The following is a 10,627-nucleotide window of genomic DNA, read 5'->3' as shown; positions in this document are numbered from 1 at the left end:
TATTTATACATACAGTCTGATTTGAAGTTAATGTCATTTATCATTAATCAAATATCCAAATGAACCTGTTATAATGTATTACTCTTCTATTTTACAAACAGAGTGGATGCGTAAAAGCATTTTGGGAAACCCTTCCATTGTTTACTCATCAGACTGCGTTGTTTTGTAGCATTAGCCAGAAGCCACAAGACAAAAACTTAGAGACCTAAAATAAATGGGTGTCAAATTTCTTACCACAAAACTGTTAGCAACTGTTCCATAATGAAGTAGAGGAGCAATACTCAAACGTTAGCCAGAATAATGCTCTGTTCATTTGTCTAAATTAGATCTACAGGAGTCAGTAGTTATTTTTAACCGACAAATGCTTTTATTGTTACTGTCACCACGGCTTAAGTATGTTCTAATGTGCGATTGAAGGGGCGTAGTTTGAGTGTTTTCTCACAGACCTCCTAAATGTGCTTTTTCTTTTGACCTGCGTGTGTTTGTGGGGCTGGTCTCTCTGCACATCTGGAACAAAACTTAAAATTTAACCCTCTCCTTGTCTACAAATGGTGAGGTTTCCCCCATTACACTGTCTGTACAAATGGAATACAAATAGCTTTAAATGCACAGCTTGGTTTGTTGGTAAGATATGGCTACAGTAAACACAAACTTAACGGTTCACTATGTAACTTTTTTGTGTGGGGCGCCAGGCATCTGCGTGTTTCTATGGAGATTTGATTTGTCTGGAGTGTTCCGCACTACGGCGTTAAGCTCGATATTTTTACAGGTGAATTCTTATTGTCAGCTGGGTCGGGTCTCCAAAGAATCAGATCTGACATGTACAGTAACTTTGCCTGGTGCTTGTCGCTATAGAGAAGTTTAATGCCATACTGTGGAACATTTCAGGTAAAGGAATGACATCTCCAAGCAAGTGACAGACGCTCCATCAGAAGTCAAACAACAAAATGTGAATAAACAAATAATAAGTGTGATATAGTTGGACTTACTACTACTACTACTAAGACCTCCCGATGTCAGCCTATTGTCATTGCCCTTGTACCATTGCGAGATAGGGCCAGTGTCTGTAGAACTTTTTCCTTTATACAAAAGAGGCTAGGCTAGCTTCTGTTTCAGGCAGAATTTGTGAGCAGCAGTGAGTGTGGAAAATGAGCTCACAGGTCCCGTCTGGAAAGGTCGTTACTGCATTTGTCTGTTCGCCTCCCCCAATGCGAGCCCTCCTCAATACCCCAAACCTACAGAGATGCTAACGCTGGGGCTAACGTGGAAGTAGGAAGCAAGATTATGGCAAGAATAACTTATACATATAATGAAAATAGAAGCGCCCTAGAAAGGAAATGCTGTAAAGTGTGTTCAGTTTCAGTATGTATCCTGCATAGTGTGATATAGGTTTCTTGAATGTGAATGTAAACAAGCAGGTAAAACAACAAGAAGCTTTAGAAGTAGAGCTTAGTGAGTGAAACAGTGCGTAAGGAAAAGTTTTGCCATCTGCAGATGACTCATTTTCTCCCCTCACTCAGAATGAAGTTTAGCTGCTGCTGGTCAAGACTAAGAAAGCTTCGGAGGTTTTGGGAAGTTGTGCGCTCACTAAATATAGTCTCTGGTTGAAATTAGTAAATTCTCTTTGCACTACTGGGGAACTTTTTGTTGTATACCTTTTATACCACACCAGATATGAGGAGCAGAGTGTTGAACAATCAAAGCACTGTACCGGATTTTTAATGGTTTGCAGTGGTCCAAAGTTATTCCTCACTTTCCTAATGCATTTTTAGTAGTATTCAAAACAAGTCTAGCTCAGTTAACATGGAAACACGTGTATTCCTACTGTGAGCAGGATCGCCTCTCCATAGATTTAACCTGTATCTCGGTCTACATGAATGCAAGTAGTTTACCCATCAACCCAAAAACATACACAATAGGTAAAATCCTCCAGCTAAGGTAGTCCTGACCAAGAAGCTCAAGATCTGGAGATGGATCTGGAGACGGTCTTACTGCTGACACTGAAGAATGGGTCAAATGCAATGAACAAATTACAATTAAGTGTATCCTAAAGCAGACCCATGATGCAGAATTGACTTTTACAGTTGTTTCCCCTTCTCATTTACCTTTTGAAGTTGTTTTTGGAGTGATTCGTGCATGTTTGAGCAACCTTTAATCACTTACTTTCAAGACACCATTTCAAGACACCATTTTACCAACTATACTGCCGACACACACCCACTGCTCGGTACTTTCTTCTTTCTCCAGTTGTATTATATTTTCTTAATTAGTGATACACATTGGATTCTGCACCATTGCATAGTCATTTTGGCAAAAAATAAAAAAAAATAATAAAAAAAATCTTGCTAACAACTTCACGGCTTGTTGCTGTGATGACGTAAACAGCAACGTCAGCTCCCATTGGGCACTGCAGTTTTTATATGAATATTGTGATTTAAAATGTGCAGATTATAACATAATGATCCACGGGTGTCATAGATTATAACTGTATAGCGGACACAAACACAGTAGTTCTGCTTTAGCCTAAATAATGCTGATTAAACAATATAATAATAAAATCGGTTGCTGTTTCAAATCATGTTCAATAAAAGTTGGATGAGGCTTTAATGTTTTAACTACACATCATGACCCAGTTGTGTGTTGGTGGCACTGTAAGAAAATAAACTTGGTCCCTCCCTTCTGAGCCTGACTTAATCATGATGCTGCTGATAACTCTATGTAAATGTGTTTCTGAGCATGTGCAGAAGGAGCTTGCATCCTGTTCGCTTCAGTTTACAGTCCAGTCCGAGGTTTGCTGAGCACTTCTAGAAGAGTTTAGGAGCAAGAGAAAAGTGACCTCAATCTGAAAGAATGTAGTATGTGGTCTGCTCTCCCTCCCCTCATCCACATCCAGGACCGGAGCCTAGACCGCTGCAGCTCGCTCCTCTCCTTCTCCTCACTCTCCTCTTTCCTTTCCTCTGTCCTCCTCCTCTTCTTATCCGCCTTTCTCCTCTTTCCTCCTCTTTTCTTCTCTCCCGCTCCCTCTTGTCTCCCTATCTTCTATCTCCTCTCTTTCTTTTCTCTCTTTCGCTCCTCTCTCTTGTTTATATGTCACTCTGTCTCACGTTTTCTTGTCTCTCTCTCCTTTTCTCCCCCACTTCTCTTCCGTCTCTGTCTCTCTCATTTCTCTTCCCTTATTTTCTCTGTCACGCATTTCTGTCTGACTTTTGCCTTTCCCTTCCTCTCACTCTCTCATCTCTCTCCCTTTTCTCCCTTTCTGCTCTGTAACTTTCTTCTCTCTCATTCTTTTCTCATTCTGCCCCTTAACTTTATGCCTCTCCCCTCTCCTCTATCCATCTCCTCTCTCCAATTGTCTCCCTCTCATCTCTTGTCTTTCTTTCTCCCTCCTCTTGCTCTTTCCTCCAAGTTTCTTTCCCTCCTATCTCTCTTTCTATCCCTCTCATTTTCTCTCTTCTCATCACCTCTTTCCCTCCTCTCTGTTTCTTCTCTCTCTTCTCTTTCTTGCTCCTCTAACCCCCCCCCCCCCCCCCCCCCCCCTCTCTCTCTCCTCTGATTGCACCTCTGCTTTTATGGAGGATTTCAGTATAGTTGCCACGTTAAAGACTTGCTCACTCATTCATTTCATTCACACTGCACCAATGCATCTACCAACACACTCTGTACATAAAGACTATATATAACACAACATATAAAGTCACCTTGTTTATCGTCCTGTGTTATGCATGTTCTATGGGTGCATGCTTAAGCTAATTGTTGCAGAGTGGTTAGCATTGATTTCAACACTGCCCTCTATCCCTGTGTTGCACATATAGGGGTATTGTATTAATTAGGTCAGGCCATATTGACAAAATGAATACCTCATTGATGTTGTATTTTAATTTCACATTTCGACTGCTTGTATCCACCATCTTGTACAAGCAGTCGAAATGAGAATGAGATTCCTCCGTAGGCGGCTTGAGCATCCCCTTAGAGAAAGGGCGAGGAGCTCAGTCACACGGGAGCAGCTCGGAGTAGAACTGCTGCTCCTCCGCGTTGAGAGGAGCAGCTGAGATGGCTCCTGGACGCCTCCCTGGGGCATGTCCCACCGGGTGGAGACCTTGGGGGAGACTCAGAGCAGGCTGGAGGGACTGACCTGGGCATGCCTTGAGGTCCCACTGCAGGAGCTGGAGGAAGTGTCTAGGGTGATTGAAGTCTGGGAGTCCCTGCTTAGACTGAGGATAAGCAGAAGAAAAATAGGATGAATACCTCATTGATGTTGTATTTTAAATTCTGTATATTTGTATTTTAAACCCACCTGTAAATATCTTTTTCAATCCTTTTTCCATTTTTATAATTTTTAAACAATATGTCATCCACCTTAACTTTGCTTAAGGCCCATAGTTGCTCTAGGATAATAAGCTCTATTGCGTCTGGTAGGGTCTAGATCCTTGATAAAAAGCTGCTGGAGTGAGTTGCATGAGCAGTCTGCAGTCTGGTGCCCTCCACATGTTGTGCAGGATTTATGTTGGTTTGTGTCACAGAAAATGCAGGGCTAACAGCTTTCAGATGTTTGTGGAGGACGTGTGGAGAGGTATAAAGATGGGAGCAGTCATTATTGTTCTACTTACACAAATAAATAAAGTCATGAGTCATGCGGTCAAACGTGGATCAGTGTAAAGAGTTGGCTTAAAACAAGTGCCATCTTATTACCTCCTGTGCAAAAGTCATCTGAAAAACACCACTTGGCAAAAGTCTATAAAAACTGAACATTTAATAAAGTCAAAATACAGTTGACTTCATGTTCATCACACTATTTTTTTCTCCATTAATAAAAAGAAGAATAATGATGGTAATGATAAAGCCCTACTCTTGTAGTGTGCTTTACAGGCTTTCAAAAGTCTCTCAAATCCCTGTACTTATTTTTCATTCACTCCACACTCGGTGGTTGTAGGCTCCTTCTGTAGCCACAGCTGCCCTGGGGGAGACTGATAAGAGGAAGGCTGCCAGTCTGGGACCTTCAACCACCATCAATCACACACACACACTCCACTGTCATATTAGGGAAGGGGGTGAAGTGTCTTGCCTAAGGAAACAGGACTTGAGTGAAAATTGGTCCTCCAACCTTCAGGTTTGGGCATCACTGTCACAACTGAGCAACTGTCATCAGCGTTTCTGAAATAAATCTGTTGAAAATCTAATACTACAGGAATCCCCTTAATCCATCAGATGTAGCTCCTGTTGTGGATTATTATTATTGAACCAACATTTCCAGCTCTCTTCATGTCTCTTTATGGACACCTGGATATGTCAAAAACCAGGTGAGCTGAGTAATGATGATTTTATTTTACAGTGCTGTGTGTGGAGCTTGCATTTAACTGCTTCTGTTAAAAAAAAAATCTTGTAAAGTTTGTGCACTCGCCCCCATGTTGTCCTTTTATAATGTTCCCAGGTACACCTCAATTCATTGACTAAACAAAACTTAATTACTTCATATGGTTTGTTTAGAGCACTAGTTTTAAAATAAACTGGACATTTTGAAAGATCTACTGTTTTTTAGGGAAAGACTGAATATCCCAGTGAGTCAAGGGCTGCTGTAGCTTTTGCTCAATAAACGTTGATCCAAAAATAAAAGTGAAATTAGAGGGTTCTGGAAAGGGCCACTGGGTTTGGTCTGGTCTTTGGCCCCACACACCCGGCCACACTCCGCTCTCCTTCGGTTGTTCCTGGTTCAGTCTGCAGGAAGAATAGACAAAATGCATTAAAGCTGTACTGTCTGGTGGAGGGTCTGTCACCTGCTATTCTCCATAGAGATATTACTACATAACAAAGAAAGTTCCTGGCAATATTCAGCCGTTATGAATAGTAAATGGTCACGTTTTTACATAGTGCTTTTCCACCTTCCAGGCACTCAAAATGCTTTACATCAAGGAACCACTCACCCATTCACACACACATTCATACACCAGTGTACGCAGACACTGGGGGCAAGATGGATTAAGTGTCTTGCCCAAGGATGCAATGGCAGCATTCATCTGTGGGACCTGGAATCGCATCACCAACCTGTGGGTCAATGGATCTGACCGCTGAACCAATGATGTTTATGTCAAGAACATGATTCGAACCGCCAACCTTCAGATCAGTGGACAAACAGTCAACAAATTGAGTTACTGTATATATTTCCTGAATGTTGCTCCCACTCTCCACCCCCTTTTCACGCTGAAATATATCCTGTTCATTTCCAAAAGTTCTTCTTTCTAGAAATGTAATTGTAGTCCTTCACTTCTTCTCCTGTTTTCAAGTCACCTCCGTGTTAGTACCTTGAACACCAGAAGAACCACATGTTTTTGAACACACCTGAATCACATCTTTTCCATCTCCATCCAATTCAACAGTTTAGGAAGACCCCGGCTTATTCAACAACAACAAAAGCGGACCTTCTGTGTTATATTGTAAGCTTTATGTCACTACGGTATACGGATAACGGTAATAACAGGGTTTAGAGACTGGACTTCCTAAACTTTAGTACACTGCAGCCACTGGGCATTAGGATGGATACTCACTGACTCACATGAGCTAGGATAATTCTACAGACCTGCTCCTCTCTTAACTGGTAGCACATGGGAAGAAGCGCTATAGCAACAAAGACTTTTAACGTGGCTCTGGTATAATAATCCTAGCTTTTCCGTGTAGCTATAAAACTTGACCTTTGCTTGGGGTCAAAGTTTAGAGGCTTGGGGTTCCAAAATACAGCTAAAGAAAGCCAGGATGCTAATGGTGTTAAGCTAACCATAAACAGATCTGGTAGGATATTCTTTTTCCCTCTCCACGTCAGATGTTTAACTACAATAGCAAAATGGGTGAGTTAGGAGTGTGGGTGGGACTAATTGACACTTTGGTTGTGATTGGCTGCAGCTGGATGCCCATATTTGGCTTAGCATCATGTCCCGCCCATCTGAGTTTAGGAATGGAAGATGTGTAGGACTCTCTCTCCAAAGCACATCATGGAAAGAAAAAAGGTTTTAACTGGCTCTCAAGCACTCCCTGTCGTTGGTTAGGCGCAAGTTGGTTTCTGTGTAGAACTTTGCAACTGTCTGTGGTTAAAAATATTGCCTTGAGGGACCATAACACATTGTATTTTATGTGCCAGTTCTCAGTCTATATGTGTAAATTTTAAGGAGTGTATCGGGAAGAACACCTGGTTTAAATTTAGGTTTAAGGCCATCTACTTAGTCCTGGTTAGACTTGGCTGCATTTTGAGTTGGTTTAGTCCTGGTTCAGATTTTGTCAATTTTTTAGACCTTATTTTTGCTTTATTTTAATGTTTTGCTACTACCCGGGTCGTAACAGTATGTAGAAGTTTAGACTTAGTTTTGGTACTGCTTTGGTCATGGTTTAGTCCTAGTTTAGTCCTGGTGTAGTCCTGGTATAGTCCTGGTGTAGTCCTGGTTTAGTCCTGGTTTAATCCTGGTTTAGTCCTGGTTTAGTCCTGGTTTAGTCCTAGTTTAGTCCTGGTGTAGGCCTGGTGTAGTCCTGGTGTGGTCCTGGTTTAGTCCTAGTTTAATCCTGGTTTAATCCTAGTTTAGTCCTGGTTTAGTCCTAGTTTAGTCCTGGTTTAGTCCTGGTTTAGTCCTAGTTTAGTCCTGGTGTAGTCCTGGTGTAGTCCTGGTTTAGTCCTAGGTTAGTTCTGGTGTAGTCCTGGTGTAGTCCTGGTTTGGTCCTAGTTTAATCCTGGTTTAGTCCTAGTTTTGTCCATTTTAGTCCTCAGATGATCTTAGTTAAGTTTTCTAGGATTTATACCTGGTTTCATTCTGGTTAAGTCTCCGTTTGAACTTCACAATGTGTGTCAACGTGTTACCTCCTGTAGTTATTTCTTTTCTTTTTTCAGCCCTGTCCACGTTTGCATGAGTTAGAAGACAGAGAGGAGGCGGCGCTCTCAATAATAGACTTCAGATTTAGCTTTTGTCTGACGTGAACCATCTCCTCTCCATTTCCCAGGCCTGCCACATCTACACAGGGAGTCGACTTGGCCCAAAGCTGCAGAGAGGAGGAACAGAGCAGAGAGCACACGGAAGAATTGACCAATAAGAAAGAATCAAAAGTGAGGTATACACAACAGGTTTCCAAATCTGTGGCCCAGGGGCAATTTGCGGCCCATTTCCACCTATTGTCTGGCCCAGAGCATCATAAAAAATACAGTTTTAGCAAGTAAAAAATCTGTCCATCAAGTGTTTGTTGAGTGTTTGTTCACGGATCAGAAGGTTGGTGGTTTCAATCCCATGCTCAACATAAAAAACATCATTGGTAGAGCGGTAAGATCCATTGACCAACAAGTTGGCGTGCAATTCCAGCTCCCACACATGAATGCTGTCGTTGTGTCTTTGGGCAAGATGCTTATTTCACTAGATGAAGTATTGGTTCCATAAGGTTCCATTACTTAAATGGCGTGAAAACCATTTGGATACGTTTAGAAGCATGTATTAAACTAGTGGGTTGCAGGACGTTTTGTGTAACTATGTAACTTTTCTAGTAGAGGATCTGCCACTTCTCGTCTCCATGGAGATGTTATTACTTTACCTGGGATGTTCCACCGTATTAAATTAAAGGTAACCATCTTGCATGATCAGAGAACCACTTTTATAAAATTAAGTGGTATTAACTGACATACACAAGCGTAAACACACACTGGGACCATGGTGGATTGAAACATGTGAATTATAAAAAGTTGCATTTCATTTACTGAAGATGTTCTGCAGCTCCAATGATGGTCATTGTCTCATAAAGTTGGCACCTCCCCTCCTCGTGTGTGAGTGGTGGTTAGACTAGACAGACTTCTCATTAACTTTAATGCTAGGCCAAACCTGATAATGACAGAAGCCACCCAGGTTTTCAGCTGCCTCCTGCCCCTTTAAGACGCGTGCCTTTAATGACGGCATTTAAACCCACTATAGGGCAATAGAAACCTTACGACTACTATGCTATGGGGCAGGTTAGCCATAATAGCCATACTGTTGCTATAAAATGCATATTGTGTTTATGCTTTATTTGGAGTCAATCCTGAATTCATGAAGTCAAGGGGTGTGTTTTGTCTTGGTCCCAAGCCTGGATAAATAAAGATGAAATAAGGAAATAAGGATATAAACTATAGCAAATTAATATGTAAAATACCTCATTACTATATAGATTACTATGAGAAAAGCAAAATAGATAATACGACAATAGATCCAATACATTTTCAGATGGTGTGGTTTCCAAATATACTTTAACAATGCCACCTGTCCTTAGACCCTCCAAACGCCCATAAAATGAGCTAAAAGGCATGCTACCTCCCAACATATACATTTGCAAGTTTTTGAAATTCAGACTTTGAATATGATTTTGATCTATTTTGCATATGATGATGACCTGATTTTTGTGAAAAACAGTCCAAAGTTATTTTTCACTTCCCTAGCCCCCTATCATTCTTAGCATCCTAATTATTCACTGCAATGAGCATTTTCTACCACTTTCAGAGTCCAGAACGGAGTTTTGTCATCACAGTAATGCTAACAACTAGCATGCTAACAGTGCACCAGCTTTACTTCCTGGTTCGTGGAGAATAAAACACTTTATAATTGGATGCAGACAGTACACAGTGGTCTGGTCTTGACCCTAAGACCTGCTTTTCACAATATATCTGTACTGGGACAAAACAAATTTTACTTTAAAAATCAGGTGCAGCCTCTTTAAATACAGGTATTCTCACTTGCAGCTCCATTAGTGTTATTATGGCCCACGTCTCTCCTCTGTGCTGTTTCACTGCGTCCTGTCTCTACCTGCCTCACACATTGCTGGAGTATTTTCTCTCTCCTCACACCCTCTCCTCCCTCCGCTTTTGCCTTTTAAAGTGTCCCGGAGGCAGGGGGTAGGGCATTGGGCGGGGCTGACCGTCCAGGGACATACCCAGGGTTCAGGGGGATAGAGAGGTGCAAAATGTGTGGTCATTATCAAGCTCCACCTCGCTCCACCCAACCTCTCCCTGACAACACCCAAATGTTTCCAATACGTCGACTTCCACTACTGTGATGAGTGTAAAAAGTGTAGGAATCCAGGAAGTACTTGTTTCAGCTCTTCTTACAACCTCTAAATTGTCACAACAAAACAAAAGCAGAAAATATAAGAGTAATCACGTTTGTCATTAGCTAAAAAAATGGTGGTTGGTCTATGGAAAATGTTACTCAGTATGGCATTAAACTTAACTATCTCTATGAACAGAAGGAGGTGAGATCTGCTCAAAGTAAGAATGCGTGTTCTTCAAGGCAACAAAAACACCAGCGATGAAATAAAAGTAAGATAGTTAAATATAAGGCCATAGTTGGGAACATTCCAGGTGACAGAACCCCCACAATGCAGCTTTAATAAGTGCAAGTAGTTGATTGCATCACCTCATAGCTACAATTTGATCGTCATTTCAGTAAGTGTGCAGTGTCAGAATGGTAGAAATGAGAAAAGGGGGTAACATCTTTTTGTTCTTGTGCACATGAGTCTAATTTGGCTACATCTGGATTCACTTAAAACTGTACTGCTGGCTGCTCTGTGTGACGAGAGCTTCGGAAACTCAACCTCAGCTTGGAAAAATGAGGGACAAGGCTATGGTTAGTCACTGCACCGA

Source organism: Periophthalmus magnuspinnatus, chromosome 19 (assembly GCF_009829125.3).
Source record: "Periophthalmus magnuspinnatus isolate fPerMag1 chromosome 19, fPerMag1.2.pri, whole genome shotgun sequence".
Classification (NCBI taxonomy): Eukaryota; Metazoa; Chordata; class Actinopteri; order Gobiiformes; family Gobiidae; genus Periophthalmus; species Periophthalmus magnuspinnatus.
The sequence above is the reverse complement of the archived record's forward strand: the minus strand, read 5'-3'. Positions refer to the sequence as shown.